Source organism: Quercus lobata, chromosome 4, assembly GCF_001633185.2.
Source record: "Quercus lobata isolate SW786 chromosome 4, ValleyOak3.0 Primary Assembly, whole genome shotgun sequence".
Taxonomy (NCBI): domain Eukaryota; kingdom Viridiplantae; phylum Streptophyta; class Magnoliopsida; order Fagales; family Fagaceae; genus Quercus; species Quercus lobata.
This window is the reverse complement of record NC_044907.1, coordinates 18,483,112-18,504,052: the sequence shown is the minus strand read 5'-3', so window position 1 is coordinate 18,504,052 and position 20,941 is coordinate 18,483,112. Positions and strand designations below refer to the sequence as shown.

The window sequence follows — 20,941 nt, the reverse complement described above, 5'->3', positions numbered from 1 at the left end:
CCCAATATATTGACATTAGATGGGCCAACTGTAGCCCAACCAAACTTACTGCGCCTAATCTGCAGCCCTATGTAGTTGAACAAATCCATGGGGACGTGTCTTTTACTACCTCATCTACAAAGGCACAATTTAAGCTAAAACATTAAAAAAAAAAAAAAAAAAAAAAAAAAAAAAAAAAAAAAAAAAAACAAAAACAAAACACACACCAATCAAACATGCATTATGGTATGATTTGGTCATTTGAATTTGAATTTAGGGATTAAAATCTAAATATCTTATTTGGATAGTTTTAAAATGTTAAGGATTTGAATTTGATAATTCCACAATAAATTTAAAAGTTTGAAATCATTAAATTTTAAATAACACCTAAAATTAATAAATTTTAAATTAAGACATTTTAAATCCATTAATTTAAAATTCAAGTCCAAAATGCTTTCAAAAAAAAAAAAATTTCAAGTCCAAAATCTAAGTTTTAAAACCCAAATCTTAAGCCCACAATACATTAATACATTATAGTAAATTAAATCCAAGTCCACTGTCAAGTTTTAAAACCCAACCTTAAGCCCACAATACATTAATACCACATTATAGTATCTTACATCACCTTTCACAGAATCACAAATACTACTTGAGCTTAGACATGGCAAAACGGGTCAGACCCGTTTTGACCCGACCCGTTTGACCTGCAACCCGTTTGACCCGTAACCCGATTGACCCGTTTAAAAATGATCCGTTTTGACCCGTGACCCGTTTTGACCCGTGACCCGATTGACCCGCGACCCGATTGACCCGACCCGAACCCGAACCCAAACCCGACCCGCACGTTTTGCCACGTTTACCAATGTTGAGTAGATTTAGATTGAGGTGTAATTTTTATAAAATATTTACTTATTCTTTTTTACTTAATATGTTATGTACTCCATTATAGTTTGTTATTTTTTACTTGCCACCTTTATTTTCTCTTCCTACTTTAAATAGATTGAAGATTATACCAAGATTAGTTTCTAGAAAGTTGGAACAGGAGTTGCACCAAATTTGGGTATCAATTCAAGTGTTTAGTGGTAATTGGTAACAATATCACTAGTGAGAATCTAATTACAATTAAGGAACTCATAAACAATTGACAGATTGCATCTATTTCCAAAAAAAAATTGTTTGAAAAATACGGGTCAACTCGACCCGACTCACGACCCGACTCAACCCGCGACCCGTTTGACCCGCAACCCGATTGACCCGTTTTAAAAATGACCCGTTTTGACCCGTGACCCGTTTAACCCGCAAACCCGATTGACCCGACCCGAACCCGACCCGACCCGCCCGTTTTGCCACGTCTACTTGAGCTGAGTGAGAATGGAGGAAGAAAACTCCGATTCTAGCGAAAGAAGCTCAACTTCCAGCGAAGACAGCGCTCCCTATTTCCCTCACTATTCTAGCCATGCTACAAACCCCATTAATTCTCAAGAAGAAGAAGAATCAAGCGATGATCATCGAACCAAGCACCAATCTTTAAAGAAGATCGAATCAGCACCTTATCTAACACCATCCTCCTCAGAATTCTCTCCTCTTTGCCCACCAAAGACGCTATCAAAACAGGCGTTTTATCCAAAAGATGGGCCTATCTTTGGACCTCCGTTCCCTCTCTCAGCTTCACCGCCGTGAATGAGGCTCTGCTCCTACACAGAGCTCCAAAACTCACAAATTTCTCTTTTCTGTTGGTGTACGAGTCAGAACTAAAGACTCGCCTGGATCGTTGGGTACGTTTTGCCACAACTGGCAAGGTTGACCGACTTAGTCTACGTTCATCATCGAGTTATATCAAACCTTATGGATACACATTGCCGCAGCATCTCTACGCTGATGAGTTTGTTTCTGAATTGGATTTTCATTTCTGCGAAATTAAGCCTAATGGGTTAGTGGGTCGGAGTTCACTCAAGCGCTTGTGTATTGGGTACACGGCTTTGTCTGAAGATGTGATAAACAAAGTGTTAATGGGTAGTCCTAGACTTGAATTCTTGAAATTGCATAATTGTTATCAGTTTAATCGTTTGGATATGGTGTAGGATAAAGGATGTTTCGACATTGATTGAGGTTAAGCTCAATTTCGAGCTGTTGGTGAAATATGAAAGCGTAGAGGAGGATGCTTGTAAGGAACACCAAGATATTGTGAAAGAACTTCTTCAGAGTCTGCATCATATCAAGAATCTTACTGTTGGCAAATGGTGTCTCATGGTTGGTTTTAATTTCTTGAATCTCTCTGTTAATTATTTTTCTTTGTTTCGATTGTCATATGAAACACTTCCATGTTTTTCTTGATTGCAAATGTTGATTACTTTTTGAGAATCTGCATCAAGTGAAGAAACTTATTGTTGGCAAATGGTGTCTAAAGGTTGGTTTTTCTTTTTTTGATAAATAAAAGGTTGGTTTTTCTTGATTACTCTTTTCTCTGTATCATTTTTTTTTTCCGCAATACTTCATGTTTTCTTGACTGCTAATGTTAATTGCCATTTGCAGAGACATGACTGTATCAACATTATATGATTTATATCTTTTTATTGTTGGTAGTCTCATTGCTTTGCTAGGCCTGAGTAGAGAATAAAACACAGCATCTGGTGCTCTTTTTAGAGACAAATTACTGCACAATTTGATTTCGTTTAATATTGTTTGGTTGCATTAGTTAATACAACTATATAGGTAGTTAAATTCACCTCACTATACCTAAATTTTGCCATTCTTTTAATATATTTCAAGAAGAGAGCGAGTTGATGAAGAGGACCCTCTTTGCATATTCTACTTTTATAGTTGTTCTCTTTTTCTATGTATTTAGGCATGTTTCTAATTAGTGAGATAAGAATTGTATCTCAGCCTGTAATGTATAAAAGAAAAATGGTCATGGTGACATTGACAGTATGATTCTTGAAATGGGAAAATATATAAAACTACACTTTAAATTCTTCTCTAATAGTGAACTGCCTAGAAGAGCCTGGTATCCATGGCATTTTTGTTTTCCTGTGGTTGTTTGATTTGGAGAATTTTTAGAAACTTTTATTCTTTTTTGAAGTTGAGCCTTGATTTGATGGCAAGTGTTTTCCACAAAAAGGGTATTGGGTTTGATTTCGGGAGTCATCTACTTCTATGAATTGGTATAATGATTGTTACCTTAACCTTTCTTAAACCTGTGCAAAAGTGGAAACTCTGTTTATTGAGTAAGACCTTTTTAGTGACTAAATTTTTTTAAGGTGTGTATCACTTTTTGACAATTCCATCTAGTTGGGTTATTTGATATAAGATCTGATACCCCAAGTTATGTTACAGTGGGAATTTGGTGATGGTTTAGGCTTGTAACCTTCCGAATTTGGTAGCCAGTGAGTATATATAGATCAATGTGCAAGCTAACTATAATGGTTCTCTTCGTTGATAAGTTGAAAATATTTTTTAACGTACTTGTCTTAGTAGTTGAGTCACACCCTGTCATAGAAGAAACTAAACTGTATCAGCCCCATGGTTTAATTAGTAAGTAAAAAACAAAATTTCATACCACGTACACTCTTGTGGCAACTAATAATTAATGGTACAAATCATGCCATCAGGTCTTTTCTATTTTCCTTTTGTGGCAGCCTGGGAGGACGAGTGTCAAGGAAATTCGAAAAATCCATTCTCTCAACTATTAATAAAGAAAAATTATTGAATACTTTGGAAGTACCATAAATGCGTACTCTTCTCTCTCTAACATCAATTGAGTCTCATTATTATCTGAGAGAGAGAGAGAGAGAGAGAGTTGAGTATGCATTTATGGTATTCCGGAAGTATTCTATAATCACTCATTAATGAAGCCCATTTGGCCATTATCCCACCCTTTGCTATGAACTATCAATATCGTCTATACATGATATGAAAACATACTTTCTCAATCATTTGAACTTACCAATGCTAAACTGTCTTACTCTCTTGCTTCTCTCTCTTGATGTTGTAAGGTATTAACAATATCAGAAGTGAGAACTTGGCCATCTCCATTGGCAAAGTTCGTATAAACTTCAGTATTTTTCCACTTCTATTTGATCTATCTCACCTTTAAAATACCCAATTTCAAATGGAAATGATTTTTTTTTTTTTCTTGTCAAGCCTTATTTCCACTTGCTTTAAGATATACCCATTTATATTTTACAAAGGAAATTACGTTGCAAATTCAAATATGTATCCCCTGACTTAATGTTTATCTGTAGCTGGAGTTTACCCTAGACTTTACCATTGACAATAACTTTGATCACGAGAAATACTGGAAATCGCAGAATAGGGCATTTGGGTGTTTGTCTCGGCATCTCAAGACTGTTGAGATTGTTGGCTTTGAAGCAAAGTGTTTTGGGTTGAAATGTTTAACTGGACTTGTACAATTTCCGCTTAAGCATGCAAGGGTGCTTGAGAAGGTAATATATGGAAAAGCTAAGGCTAGTAATCAAACCCCAACTCTTTTGGAGGCATGCAGATTACTTAAGGTCATTTACTGTTTTATCATACCAATTAAAGATCCTCTCCAAATGCTGTGGTTGTGTTCTCCTGGGGCTCTATTATAACTCTCATAAACAACAGTTTCATAATTACTATTGCTTCAATTCATGCTTAGAAATTTTCCTTCTTTTAAGAGGACTTTATGACCAAGCTTTTCAATAGCCTACGCTCAAAATGTTGTAATGTCATCTTCTTGGTATTAAATTATTAATACAGCATCCAATTCATGGATATATGTTACAGTGATGCCATTTTCTCTTGTCTAATCTCTTTGCTTTTGAAGTTGGAGTAGTTTGATTCAAAGTTCTCTGAACTAAATATCAATCGAACTTTTGGTTTGAAACTTTGAATGGCTTGTGCCTTGTTGAACGGATCAAACAATAAAATGACTTCAACAAACTAGAAAACGTTTGTTATAGACTTATAATCAAATGCTATTGTTATTCGTGTAAATGCTTTGATTGGATGATATGAAAAGCTTTAGGAAGAGGGAAATAGGGAATCATTTCTCATCTCAAGGATCCAATTTGGCATTATCACTCAGTTCCATTCTGATTTCCGTCCCTTTTTTCAATATGAACGACTACTTAACTTATGTAAACAGTTCACTAATAGTATTAGAGATCGGTTTTTTTTTTTTTTGGTCAATTGGTAACATGACATGCTGTTCTCCAATATTTTCAAAAAAAAAAAAAAAAAAAAATCTTTTACATGTTATAAAATTGTTTGTTAAAGTATTCTGCCGTAGAATCGTGCTATTTGATTGAAGCATGATTAAGTCTTTAGAACATGAATTTCAGGACCAAAACAAATCACCTAAATGCAATTTTTTTTTCCTCTTTTTGAGATGAACCTGAATGCAAACTTGGTTATTCACTGAGTATTTGATTATTTGGTACTAAACAAATAGAGAATTAAGAAGACGCTTGTCTTGATTGTTTAAAGAAAAATAAATAAAGGAAGAAAAAAATCTTCTTATTTTGGTTCTTGTAAATATACCAAGTCATTTGGTGATTGATATTAGAGAAAGAAATGAATTAGTAATTGATATTTGACACATACAGAGTCTTGTAGTAAATAGGGGTGTCCAGACCCGACTGCGACCCGCTGGACCGACCAACCCGCCCGATCTCCACTCTAGTTCAGCTCGAATCGACGCTCCCGTCGGTCGGTTTTAGGTTTCCTTGCCTCAGGCCCAACGCCAGCGGATTGAGTGGCGGGTTTTCTTCTCCAAAACCCGAACCACCCGACTCGACAGAGGTTATATACAAATCTGACGAAACCAAGCTCAAATCCGAGGAGATCTAGCGAGTTCTCAACCATATTTGGTGAGATTTAGCTAGATCCGGCCATTCCCAGCAGATTTCAGCGATTTAGGTGCAGATTTCAGCGATTTTGACGCAAATCTGGTGAGTTTTTACATTTTTCGGCGATATTTTGCAAATTCTGGCGATGATTTTGCAGATTCGGCAATGATTTTGTAGCCCCGGCAACAACTTGAAATTGACCAAACAGACCTGATCTCCACCCAAACCCTCAACCAACTGACGCCGGCGGTCGGTTTCAGGTCACTCTTCTTTCCACCCGACTCCGACGGGTCGGGTTCGGGCTAGGTCGAAAACCGACTTGACCCAACCCGTGGACACCCTAGTAGTAATCTTGGTATCACATATAAAATTTTATCAATTGCTTTGCATGTATTCTTAATTCAAAGATATTCCCCTATTATTAATTTTTTTCTTACACGATACCATTTGAACTTTTAGTATTTTCTCCGTTATATATGGGTTTTTATTTTTTACCCTTAAACAAAGATTGTTTTTTCTACCATTAAAGTAAAAAAAAAAAAAAAAAAAAAAAAAAATCTTTTCATTAGAACCAAATTGTTTAATAATCTTACTCCTTTGCTTACTATAAATACCATATTTTACTTGTAAATCTTCATTCATTAATGTTAAGCAAAATTCTTAGTCTATTCTTATCTTTTTTCCCTCATTTCTCCACTTCCTTCTCTTGGAGGTTTGGCTACCCCAAATTAGCCATATACTTCCTCTAAAAAAAAAAAAAAAAAAAAATTAGCCATATGCTTCACAATCCCAGGAAAGGATCCCCTCCCATTCTAAATCCTCCAAATTTTTTATTAAATTTTTATTCACTTATAAGACATGTAATATTATAAAAAATAAAAAAAAATAAAAAAATATATGCAAACCATATAAAATCAAACAAATACTACATGTCTTACTTCTATCTAAATAATGGAACTAATCCCCTAAAACCCCAAGCAATCTAGTTTTGAACACTCTCTTTTCTCCTATAGGACAGGTTGACCTCATCTCCCCTCTTCCCCCCCCCCCCCCCCTAAAACCCCATCCACCAAAAAAAAAAAAAGTGTTAAAGACAACTTCAAACTCATGTTGGATAAAGTGAGGCCAACTTGATATTGGAAACCAACTCATGAAATCATCAAAGTGGATGAGGCTTGGTGGAGATATTAGTTAGCTAATCTTGTGAGTAGGCAGCTCATAGCTGTAAATTAAGTACCTTGAAGCAAATGATCATGAAAGAAGTGGTAATCAATCACAATATGTGTAGTATGCATATGAAAGACATCATTGTGGGTATCTTAACAGCATTTCAATGGTCACAGTGGATTGAGGTATTTGTTAGACAATCAACTCCAAGATCTTGTAGGAACCAACGCAACCAAAGAGCTTGGTTGTGGACTTGTGTTGCTAGCAAGTGCATGATATTTTTCCTCAATACTAGAAAGAGTAATGACAACTTTTTTCTTGTTGTGCAAAGAGATGAGGGAATCACCAAGAACTAAGCAATACCCTATAGTGACCAATGGTCAGTGGGATTGCCTATCCAATCTGCATTTTAGTAAGCTGGAGAGTCAATGGAGAATGATAGGAAAAGTGAAATTTATGGAACATGGTGTCTTTCAAATACTGGAGGACTCTGGGAACATCAGCATATTGAGAGGACCGTTTTGCAACCATGAATTGACTAACATTCTAGATTACATAGGAAATATCTAGGCAATGAGATAGACTAGACTCCCAACTAACTATCTATAGAGGGTAGCATGAAGAAGAGGTTCTCCACTAAGTATGCCATGTTAAAAGATTGAATTTCTTATTGTATAAAATAGCATAAAATATTATACAAGGGACTATTTTATAAAGAAAGAGGTTCTCCAATATGAGTGTAATAAAAGTAAATGTAATACAATAATAAAAAAATCTCAAAGCCCGTTGAGCTTGTATTGTAACAAAATGTATCTTATTTATCCATTTGTCACTCTTTTATTCTCCTTTTAAGAGCTTAGAGGTTAGAATAAATAATTCCACTATCATCTCTAGAATCCCTATTAAAGATCAAGGAACCCAATATATATATTACTAAAAGTTGAAGCATAGCGTTTAATGCTGCTGTTCTCACGTTACGCCACATCAGCTGCCACGTCATTTTTTTTTCCTTTTCTTTTTTAAAATATAATTTCTCCTACAATTTTTAATCTAGCACATTTCTTATTTATTTAGTTTCCCTATCAAGCTCATCCCAAAGCCTTTTCAGTTCAGCTTTAGGGTTTTGTGTGAACCTTTTCAGCTTAAAGGAAAAAAAAAAAAAAAAAAAAAAAAAAAAAACCCTAAAGCTTTTCAAATTTTCTTATAATTGTTTTTAACATTTTTTTTTTAATATTTACACTTCTCCAACCTTTCTCTCTCCCTTACCATTTCATCTCCCCACTACTTCTTCAATCTTTCTCTCTCCCTTACCTTTTCATCTCTCCACTACCCTCTACATTAATATCATTCTTCCTCTTTCCCTTCATCTTCCTTTATTTTTGTCTCTTCTTATTCACACCCTCTTACTATAAATTTGTTACTATCTCTTCTATTCTATGCATAATTTTCCCTCACAAAAAAAAGGTTCCCTCTCTCTCTCTCTCTCTAAATTTTTTGGTGGATTTTTTTATTATTTTTCTTGCATTTCTACTTTAGGTTGATAATTTTTTATATTTTTTAAAACTCTATTTTGGGTTAATGCAATTTAGTTTTGTTTTTTTAAATTGTTGTTGTTGTTGTTGTTGGTTTTTTTTTTTTTTTTTTTTTCTTTTCCTCTTTGATTGTTAAATGTTATCCTATTGCGTTCTAAAGAATTAAATATAGCATATAAAAATATAATATTATTCTATTACATAGCATGATTTGGATAATTCAGTATTTATTCTGTTACATAGCATGATTTTTTATAGTGCTCAATTTAGATGTTAAACTATGAGACTTTACTAATTTTTGTTTATTTTCTAATCCTTTGTGGTGGACAAAGTACTCTTAATAGTTGTATTAGAAGTACTCTATAATGCCATTTATTTAAAGAAAAGCAAAGGTTAGCCAAATGAAAATAATTGGATAGGCGACAAATTTTAACTTTTGCAATTTTATTTTTATTATTATTATTTTATAAAAATGCATGTATAGAAATTTAATTCTTAGATTTTTAATAATTGTTTATTTGATAATCTATTAAGGTTATTTTCTTTGTAGAAATTATAATTTTGGCCGCCCAAAAAATATTAAAACAAAATTTTATCCTAATATTGGTTCAGTTAATCATTGTTAAGTTTTATTAATTTTTTTTAGTTTACATTTTTTTAGTGTTTTGGATTGTTCCTATATTACATCTATGATTGTTCCTATAATAAATAAAAATATAATTACGAAATACATTTCTCATTATTAGATTAGTTTAAATTGTAAAAAAAAATTTAATAAAACCACCATAAAAATAATTATCACGCGCAACACGCGGGTTCGCGGCTAGTAATAATAACTTAAAAGTGCAGATACACATACCTATAATTGTATGTATATTGTTATTAATATTTATTCATATCAATAGAGAGTATTTAGCTTCTAAGATAATTTATTACATTAAGGGGAAGATGAGATGATGAAGGTGGTGCCTAGAGATCGAAACTATGGCTATTGAAATGGAAGATTGGATGATGGCGTTGTCTCCTAATATTTTGTGACCTGATTTCTTTAGCAACACTTGTCTGAAGACTTGGAGGACCGCACACAATAACACCAACATCAACGTAGCCCCATTTCTCTGATATATCCCCAAAGATATCTGCAACATGACAAAGGAAAGGAAATCAAGAAAGCCTCTGGTGTAGTACAATTAAAGAGATTAAACTTTGTTATTAAGATTTTTTTTTTTTCATGTTTCTTTTAGTTTTACTCCATCCATTTATGTCAAATATTTTGTCACAGGTTATCCTAAGCTTGGTAAATAGAGGAGGGTTGTGGTAGATTGATGGCTTATGTGAAATTTAGTCACTATAGACATGTACACATTAAGGTGTCCCTTACAAGTAAAAATACATGTGGCCAACCTTGACTAGTCTATTGTTGCTGTTGGGACTAAATTTGGTTGTCGTCATCATCATTGTGTTCTTGTTGTTATATTATTCTTTTAATTTATGTTTTGAACAAAAGTTAAGATGCAATACCTGTGAAGTCTGGTCTTGAACCATAATAAGTATTGATTGAACTTGCATGTTTTTGCTGATATGAATCTGTGTGAACTACAATTTCATTATGTTGCATCTTCTTAACCATTATCCTATTATCCTTGCATGCCTTCTTTGTTGCATTTCGTCTTTCCCAAAGATGCCACAAACCAACCACAACACCCCCAAAGATAAAGACACTTGCAAGCATGCAGATTAAAAGGAGAAGCCCTTTGTACCACCAAGGAGATATGTCATAAGGGTTTATGTAGAAAGTATCCAGTAAATACAGTAAGATAACAAAGCCTAGTGTAGATGAGATAACATATAGTCCAGACCATATATTATTTCCTGTACCAACTAAAACTGACATGATGCAGCTGTTAGACATAGGAGGAGGAGAGTTTGTAGCCTCGTGTACTTGACCCTCTTCCTGCAAATAAATAACAGCTATTAAAAGTCACAACATGAACATGATAACTTTAAATACAAAATGAAATAACAAGGGTTTGAGAGCATTACTAAGCATACCAGTGGAGGTTGTGATTCTTGAGTGACAAAAATGTGAATCTCAAGATTTAGTTTATCCAAAAAAAATGGACAAATTAATTCCATATCATTAGTAGAAAGAAGAGGAAGCTCGTTTGATCTTTTCACAGCCCAAACAATCAAGATGTTTTGAGGCAAACAAGGTTTTCCTTCCCTAGTATGATGGAGAATGTCACTCAAGATAGCCAGAAATGGTGAAATTCCTACGCCACCTGCAACTAAAATAAGGTTTTCATACCTAGAGAATCAAATGGTGAAGTTAGTTCTTAAAATAGAAGATAATATGAAACTTAAAATTAAGCTTGATATCTAGTAAATTCTAGTGAAATTAACCGTTTGGGTGCATACATCAAGTGATATGGGAATTCATGCCCATAAGGCCCCTCAACAGAAGCTGTTATCCTTGTTCGAGGCCGAAGATGCAGGTCAGCTTCAGAACTATTCAAGATATTTTCTCTGAGCTTTTCTGTCCATTCCCCAATAACCTTAATGAGAACGGATAGATGATATTTACCATCTAGAGGACTAGATGAAACACTAAAAGGATGCCACTGCAGCCAAGATAATTCCCGAACTTGAAGGAAAATAAAACTAAGGGCATTGTACTGCAGATCTACATCATTGAGGAAAAGTGTCACAGCTATGGTAACAACATAAAAACAAGCAAACTACAAATTTATGGGAAACTAGTATTACTTGCAGGTTTTGGAAGCACCAATTCCACAGTTCCACAAGGAAGGCACTTGATTGAAATAATATCAATAGTCTTTCGTGATTGGCAGAATCTCAGAAAGCGGTCTAGAATGAAAAGAAATATTCCTCCGGCAGATACACAGAACAAGAAATGCCCAACATGCAAAGCTAAAAAGATAATAAAGATTACATATAGTTGATGAGTGTAGAAGAACAACTCAAACTTCTTCTTTCTCATTGGATGAAGTGATGTCATCCACATCAGTAAACCAGCTGCCAGACTTATAACACCTGGAAAATGAGAAACACCGAGATCTACCCACTGAAACATCTGCATCAAACAATTAGAGATATAAGCAGCGTCATCTTCATATGACCTTATATTTCTTTCCATGAAGGTATTCTTAGATACATTCTATGAAGGAAGAAAAAGCATAAGGTTTAGGACATTGACAAGGGTTACAAAGGAGATGGGTTTCTTGTCTTTCTTTTGTGATGCTACTCAATGACTTAACTTACCTCTCATTTAAGTCTTGAAGAAGATGATGAAATTAGTTACAACCTAGTTCTACACAATTTAGAAATGGCTTGAATGGAAATTGGAACTGATTTTTTGTGATGAGCATCAAATTAATTAGAGATACATATAAACCCATATCAGCTTGGCTTCTTCCAAAATCAAGGAAGCATTCTGATCCATGCATGCATACAGAAATACCAAGCACTACATAAGCTAAAAGATTATGACTACAAGCCAAGACTAAGGGTGCGTTTGGATATCACTTATTTTGCTAAAAACTGAAAACAATAAAAAAATTACTGTTCACTATGAGGTTACTGTTCATATGCCTTGATGCACTATTCATGTCCCAAGAACAGTGCACCAGGCGCTGGCTCAAAAAAAAAAAAAAAGGCTAAAACGCGTCTACATAAAAACACAGACGCAATCCAAACGCTTTCTAAAGGGACTCACTTCTATGCTCATGTTTTTATATATTTATTTTTATCATGAACTAGTTAGAATCATGAATGTTTTATCATGTGAATAAGACAACATGGACAGAATCCAAAGGCCATCAAACAAGTCAGGTCAATGACTTGTAAATTAGCAGTTTGCTTTCATAATTTGTGTGTGCCAAGTAATTATTAGCGACCATATGATTGAATCAAGAAGAAGATATATTAAAAGGAAAAAAATGAAGAAGATATTTGTAGCAACAACCAGTATACAATCACCAGAAGGCCTTAGCAAGAATATCAATATGATCTATCCAATGATTAGGAGTTGTTGAAGTAGAAGAATTTGCATCATAACATAAAAGGTTGTCAATAGGTATTTTAACCACAAAACAATCACAAAATCCCATTCTAGAATTGTTTATAGTGTTGTGCTTGTGTCTTTGAACAATCACTATGTTATCTATATTTATATATATCGAAAAACTAAAGCGTAGTATTTATTATTACTATACTCTAATTAAGCCACATCAGCAGTCATATCATTAACATTTTTTTCCCAATTTTTATATGATTTTTTAACATTTAAATTGAATTTAAAACCCTATCAAATACAATCAAAATATCATATTTATCTTATTTTTAACTATTCTTATTTATTATTAAATTTTCAATTCCATTTTACCTTTTCATATCCCCACTACTCTCTACCTTAACTTTCTTCAACCTTTCTCATTCCATTTTAACTTTTCATATCTCTACTACTCTCTACTTTAATATCACTATTTTTCTATCCCTTTATCTTCCTTAATTTTTGAATCTTCTTATTTTTATTCTTATCCTCATACTATACATTTGTCATTCTTTTTCTCACATATTCCATGCATAATTTTCTATTTTTTCTACACACAAAAGGCTCTCTCTCTCTCTCTCTCTCTCTCTCCTTTAGGTTGATGAACTTTTGTATTCTTTAGAATTCTCCTTTGGGTTGATATGATTTAGTTTTGTGTTTTATGTTGTAATCTTTTTTTAGTCTCATTGATTGTTAAATGTGATCCTATTGAATTATAAAGATAGTATTTAAAAATATAATGTTATTTTATATAGCATAACTAAAATAATTTGGTGTTATTTCTATACATTTCATTTTTACTATTTTTCTTCTCATCTTATTTTATTCAAATATTTAAATTCAGCAACATCCTCTGTATCATTAAATTATTTATATATTTTTTTTCTCATTTTTGTAAAATTAAACATATAATATTTTATTTAAATTCAAAAAATAAAAAATTTTCTTATAAAGTCTTCCCATGAGATGTTACAATGTATCAATGGAAAAATGAAATACAAAACAAATTCCAATTTTGAAACACTAAATTAAAAAAAAAAATTATATATATATATGAAACCAAACATAATATGAAAAAACTAATAGTTATGGATATACTAACTTAATGGAAGCAAAATAGAGTGAAAAAAATAAAAAATAAAAATAAACATTATAGTACATATTTAGTACATTAAAGTTATCATCAAATTTGGAAAAACAATAAGATGCCAATGGAGAGAGAGAGAGAGAGAGAGAGAGAGAGAGAGAGAGAGAGAGAGAGAGAGAGAGAGAGAGAGAGAGAGAGAGAGAGAGAGAGAGAGAAATCGAGTGTCAATTTGTAACCGTTAATTAGAAAACAATGAGACTGACAAGAGGAGTAGAGAATAAAATAGAGATAACCTTATGGAGGACATCAAAAGCTTTACTTTTACTTTTCTTTTGGTCTTTTTTTTCTTTTTTCTTTTTTTTTTTTGCATCTCTTCTTTAGGCTAATGAATTTTTGTATTCTTCATAATTCTACTTTGGGTTGATACAATTTATTGTGTTTTAAGTTGTTATCTTTTTTATTATCTTTGATTGTTAAATGTTATTCTATTACATTATAAATATAGTATATAAGAATATAATGTTATTCTATTACATAGCATAACTAAAATAATTTAGTGTTTATTGCTATACATTTCAGTTTTACTATTTTTCTTTTCATCTTATTTTATTCAAAATTTAAATTCAGCCATATTCTCCATATTATTAAATTTTTTATCATTTTTTAAAAACTAAAAATATATAATAATTTACTTAAATTCAAATATATATATATATATATATATTTCTCATAAATTCTTCCCATAAAACGTTACAATGCATTAATAGAAAAATAGAATCCAAAATGCATGCTATTTTAGAAACACTAAATTTATAATAATAATAATAGTAGTAGTAGTAGTAGGAGTAGTAGTAGAAGAATATCAAACCAAACATATCATACAACAAACTAATAGTTATGGTCCTAAAAAAAAAAAAAAAAAGCCTAATAGTTATGGATATACTAACTTCATGGCAGCAAAATCAAATGAAAAAAAATAAATAAATAAAGGTTACAGTGACTATTTAGTACATAAGTATTATCATCAAATTTGAGAAAACAATAGGATGTTAACGAGAGAGAGAGAGAGGAGGAGAGAGAGAGAGAGAGAGAGAGAGAGAGAGAGAGAGAGAAGAAGAGAGAGAGAGAGAGAGGAGAGAGAGAGAGAGAGAGAGGAGAGAGAGAGAGAGAGAGAGAGAGAGAGAGAGCATCAAATGTTTTTTTTGTTTTTTTTTGAGAAACAAGTGTCAATTAAATAAATTAATTAGTAAACATTAATTAGAAAACAAAGAGGCTGATAGTTGAAGGAGTAAAAAATTAATTAAAGATGACCTTACAAATGTAATTAAAAACTTTACAATGCAAATAAATAAATTGTTAAATTCACTTAATTAAATCATATAGTCAATAATTAAATACAATCATACAAAATTTAAACGTAAAACTAATCAAACTCCAATCTAGAAAACCATATTTATTATCAAACCTAGAAGGAAGATGTTCTTAAGTAATAATAGAAATATATAAGAAATAAAGATGGAAAATTTCAAAATCCCTTTTTTTGACATTTCATTTAACATTATTTATATATAATAAAAATATTTTTAAAAAATCCTTAAATGGTTATATTCTTCACACACCATGACTTTTTTTTTTTTTTTTTTAAATACAAGATAGAAATTCTTCTCTATCTTAATTTAAGTTTATATGTGTGTAAATCTCACTTAGAAACTTAAACCCTGACCTTTGCCCTCCACACACCATGACTTTTAATAACCTAATGAAATGTTCTAAGATTTTACCTCTCATTTAATGCCTCTGTTATGCAAATCATCAGCCAATAAAATACAATAATGGTAAAAAAATATTATAAATGAGATCATGAAAAAATTAATTAATCACTATTATTATGGAATACATGTCTTAGTTTTTTATGCATCTAAGGAAATGAAATGTATAGAGTTTACTTATTAAGGTATATGTAAAGATTCATGTTAAAAAAAATATGTAAAGGTTTTTTTGTAAAAAAAATATATATATATATATATGTAAGGTTTTTATTAACTTAAAAGACAATGAAAAACCAATTGTTAATAAATACAATAGTCGCTACTCTATAAATCACACACAACAATATATTTAATACCCTAAACAACATATAAATTACAACCCCTGAAAGAGAATCACCAAATTTTTTAGACAACATCAAAATAAGGTATAAGAATTTTAATTTTTAACTTCCATAGAAAAAAATATTACCCACATTATTTCAACCTTTATAGAAAAGAAGGTTTACATGTAGAATGCAAAATGTGTTTAATTGACTTAGAGATGTAAAAATTAGTCAACCAACTATGGTAAATTCAAGGTTTCAAAATTTAAATAAAAAAAATTCTACAATAAAAAAAAAATTTATTTTGCAATAAATATGATTATGAAATGCATTACTCTTCATTAAATTAGTTCAAATGACAAAATAATAATAATGAGACTACGACTAGTTTGTATAATAGTAATGAATAAAGGCAGCCACCACATAACCATATTTTATAAGCCTGCTTTAGTTCTACTCAAAAACCCTTTCACCCCCAAATTAAACCAACATGTTGCACCATCTCTGACCTCAAGCAGAACGGCTCAAGAATAAATCTATTTTTAAATTGCAACTCCCACCTAGTCTATCTTCCGTCAGGCTTTTGATCTAGCTACCTGCTCCAACAAGAGCAACATGAAGGCCCAAGGCCGTTCTGTGAAACTACAGCCAATCTTTATGGAAGTCAAATAGCTATCTCTTCATTCCCATTATTTCTGTCCATAACTTAAAATTTTATTTCACTACTCTTGCATTGGAAACTGGCAATTCATGGTAATTTGTGCATATGAATAATAAATAAAATTTTTTACCAAAGAATTATGAATGAAACAGCCAAACGGCATAAAGGATCAATTTCATAGAGGGTCAAATCAACAAAAATAACAGTTATTACTGATGCACAGCACCTCCCCATCTGTAAGTCTTGAAACCCTTTGCTTTATTAAAAGACTTCTCTAGTCTTCTTGTCATTCCCATTTTTCCATTTCTATTGCATTCTTTTTGCGTGTGTATTTGTGTGTGTATATATATTTGTTTGTTTGCCAAAAGAAGAATATATTATATATTTAAGGAAAAGAGAAACGCATATGTATAAATATGGCTTTGCACAAGAAAAAGAATTACACCATTAGCACTCACCTCGTCTAGGATGTGTCCCTCAATTGTCCATGCAATTGCATAGAATAGTCCATGGAGAGTAAATAGTAGCATAGTGAGATGTCCAAGCCACACATGATATCTTGTTGCTTGCTCGAAAGGGATATCTATAAGGCGGAGAAGAACTGATCCTCTTGCAACCGGAAGAAACAAAAAAGCCAAGCAATCTAATCCGATAGTACCAAAGCGAAGTCCCAGTCTTAACATGATGAAACAACTGAAAATTTCAAAAAAACTAGGAATCTCAACCAGTGAAACCAATTTTCATGTACTGAAGAAAAAGAGCTATAAAAAATTTAAAAGGAAAATGCACACTCTGAAGAATTTAAATTTCTCACTTTCCCACTTGAGATAAGTTCCATTTGTCTCTTATAACCCACCTCCATTAAAAAAACAAGGGTAAATATATACTTTTAATTTGCACCTCTATAACTTTTATCTTAGTTTCTTCAATACCTCATACGATCTGGAGACTTTATGAGTAGGCCAGGTTTTGGATTTAATTCCTTTTGTTCTTCTTTCACATTTTTTTAAAAAATTATAAATACCACTTTTTGATTTCTTTTTTTATTTATGTTTTTTATGTTTTTAATTGTGAAAATAGAGAAGTGGGTCAGAGCATTTGCAATAGGCTCTTTAAAGCCTTTTTTGGAGAGCAAACACACCAAAAACACCCTATAATAGCCTCTCTAACTCTAAATTTTTTTTAAAGTTGCTATAGTAGCTTTCTTCAAGAAGAGAGCACTGTAGCAAATATTGTAGCAACTCCAAACATTTTTTTCCCTCACTCTCTCTTTCGCTTCTCATTAGAAAACAAAGTTAGATGAATGCCAACTCTCTCTCTGCCGGCTATGTGTGTGTGAAGTGAGCAAAGAGGAAAGAAAATAAAAACAGAAATGTAGACATAGAGGAGAAGTCAGAGAGTGGCTAGCTGTGTGTGTGTGAAGTGAGACGAAGAGGAAAGAAAATAAAAACAAAAATTTAGACACAAAGGAGAAGTCAGAAGATGTGTGGAGGAGAAACAAAAATGCAGTTACATAGGGGAAGAGTGGGGTACGTGTGTGAATGAGAAAAATGTACTTGAAAAAGTAGGTAGGTATAAGATAATTGTAACTGTTCACTCTCTAAATAGTACAAAATTTTGGAAAAACTGCTAGAGAGGCTCTTATGGATGTTTAATGGAGATTATCTCAGGTGGGCAAAGCAAGGGAGTCAATTTCGTACTCGAGACCGTTTCGGTTTGGCCTAAAAAATGATATATTTCGATATCGGTCAACACCGGTGCACCGTTTCGGAATTACCGCTACATATTATTTATATATTTATTAGTCAAATTTTATATAATTTATTAACAAAACTTAATAGTTTTTTAAAATGTATGAAGATCTAATTACTACTACTAAGAGCATTCTCATCAGGTGTGCCAAATGCGAAATATTTGGCATTTGGCACACCAAACACTAAAAATAGACCATCATGAGGTGTGTTAAATGCCAAAAAATTTTGAGACATGCTACAGTACAATCTCATCTTTGGCATGGTATGAATGAAAATGACATTTGATTTTTATTATTTTTTATTCATCTTTCTCCCTCATCTCAAATAAAATTTCTCTTCATCTACACTTTCGGCCACACATTCATTGTCACACATTCACTGCCACACATTTTGTATTTTTTATATTGTTAGTTTTTTAATGTTATTTTAATATTTGTATATATTATTTTAATGTATAAAATTAAAAAATAGAAGATGTGATGTATAGTGAATTGTAAAATGTTATGTTAAAATAATAAAATAGCCTTTTTGGTATGTTAAAATAACATATTTATAGAACACCTAATGATAATGCTCCTAGTTTGCTACTTATAAGAATAATAAAATAATATTTGTATTAAGAAGGATTGGAATCCAGTGCAATTCACCCAAGTCCCTCACTTTTTTTTTTCTTTACTTATTTACTTTTTATTATTTCTTATATTTAATGGTTGAGATTTAAAGTTACTTTTTGCAACTTTGAATCTCAACCATTCGTACCAATTGAATCAGGTGCATTGTCTCAATCAATACTAGGAATATAGGACAACGTTTAGTTACAAAATTGGTTGTACCTTAAGGCTACAAACTCACTCAATAATATAAATACTACAACATATTTCGAAAATCTAAACGTTGAATTGCATGTTTTTTACGTCCTTAATACACGTTAAATTTTGTGTCAATTGGATATCATTTACTATATGATCTATAAACTTATATTTGCAATTTAAAAAATTTATTGATAACATAACTATTGATCTTTAATTTTCTTGAAATTTTGCAAGTATGAAGGATATAAGAAGAAGATATAATCAAAAGGTGAATTTGTCAAAATTCACATCCAATAAAAAGATATTAAGTAAGTTTGTAGTTTAAATTTTTTTTTTTTTTTTTGGTTTACATCTCATAAATGTTTCTTACATTTTAATATAATGATAAATATAATAATAATAAAAGTACCAAGCCGTGTGATGTCAAAAAGACAAAATTTGAAAAGTTAACTTCAGTGAGCCCATTTAAACGTCGTTCATTCACATTGATTAGACTATCCAAGGCGGACAAAACAAGAAAGTGTACAGAGAAGAGAAAACATTTGAACGGTGAAGAAGCGCTGGCAGCAGCAACTGGGAGTGGGTGATCGGCGCTGGGTTAGTGACTGGATATATATCAGTGAGCTGTGAGGATGACAGTGCAAGTTAACTTTTGAATTAATATTTTTTTTGGTGTTAAACTTTTGAATCATGGATAAACAAGGTAAAAAGGAGGGGAAGTGTCAACTCTTAAATCAAAAGTAGGAAAGATGAAAACAGGCCTAATTTTAAGTGAGTTTAATTTCTCTAAAAGTTTTGTAAAGATGACAACTACAGAAACTACTGAAGTGGAATGATCAACAGAAAACTAAGCAATATAAAAATAGTATATGGTTTCTATTTAAAAGCTATACAATAAAGTCATAAACAAAGTAGCACCCATTCAGCAAAAAAAACCTTAGTAACACCCAACCCAACAAAATATCGTACCACAGATCTTAAGGGGTCCATGTCATCGGTTAATGTTCCTAAGATCACTGCAGTATAGACATAAACATCCCAGATAACAAACACGATAAAGAGGATTATGCCAATCAATTCAGCAGCGGAAACAACCCCAAGTGGTCCATCCACAAGAACGGGAAAAGTCCACAATCGGAATCTTGGAGTCTTCTTCCTGAAATAGACGAAGTTTTTATGTGACTCCAATTTAAGCAAATATATTATGGGCAATATTATTTTATTCCTTTTGCAGCTGACTATCGTATATCGTAAAAACAAAATGAAAACATGTAAAAGGAGTGCATAGATTAAAAAAATACATACTCTTGTAGTTGTAGTTGGTCTTCCCCAGAGATTAGAAGATATTGAACAGCAAGAAAAGCAATAATGATAATTGGGCCGCTGTATAGCACCAAATAACTCCCTGAAAATGCACATTTTTAAGTCGAACTAATTTGAATGCGACAACGAGGTTGAAGTGTCCTTGCATGGGTTGCTCTCCTTTTTGTCATTCCTACAGGCTTTCATTCGTTGCACCAATCCAGTCAGCATAGAGTTCACTCCCGAAGTCTGTAGGAATGACAAAAAAGAGAGCAACCCATGCAAGGAATTAGGAATACAATCCACATGGTAAATTTAAGAACCCATTTAGCCAATGATACAAAGTCGATGTTTTTCTTGTTGTTGTTGTTGTTGTTGGCATGAGCTACATTGGAATGAAGAAGAGGGTGAGAAGTGTGTAAAATGTCATCGACGGCCATGACTATGGGAACGAGGAAAAGGAATCAGCAGCGCGCAAAGCAGGGTGATGTTGTTATTGGAGATGATGATGGCCATTTTCATATGGAATTGTAAATATATATAGGCGAATTCAATTATAATTTTTAGGGTAAATTGTAAAGTAGACTCCTAGTGTTTCGGCTTATTTGGATTTTACATCTTGAAGTTTGAAAAATTAAATTTTACACTCTAA

At 32.2% G+C, this 20,941-nt stretch overlaps 1 pseudogene; it reads right to left on the bottom strand.

Moving 5' to 3' along the window:
* Positions 1 to 9,478: 9,478 nt before the first annotated feature.
* LOC115987612 lies at positions 9,479 to 20,729 on the bottom strand (annotated as a pseudogene).
* Positions 20,730 to 20,941: the final 212 nt, after the last annotated feature.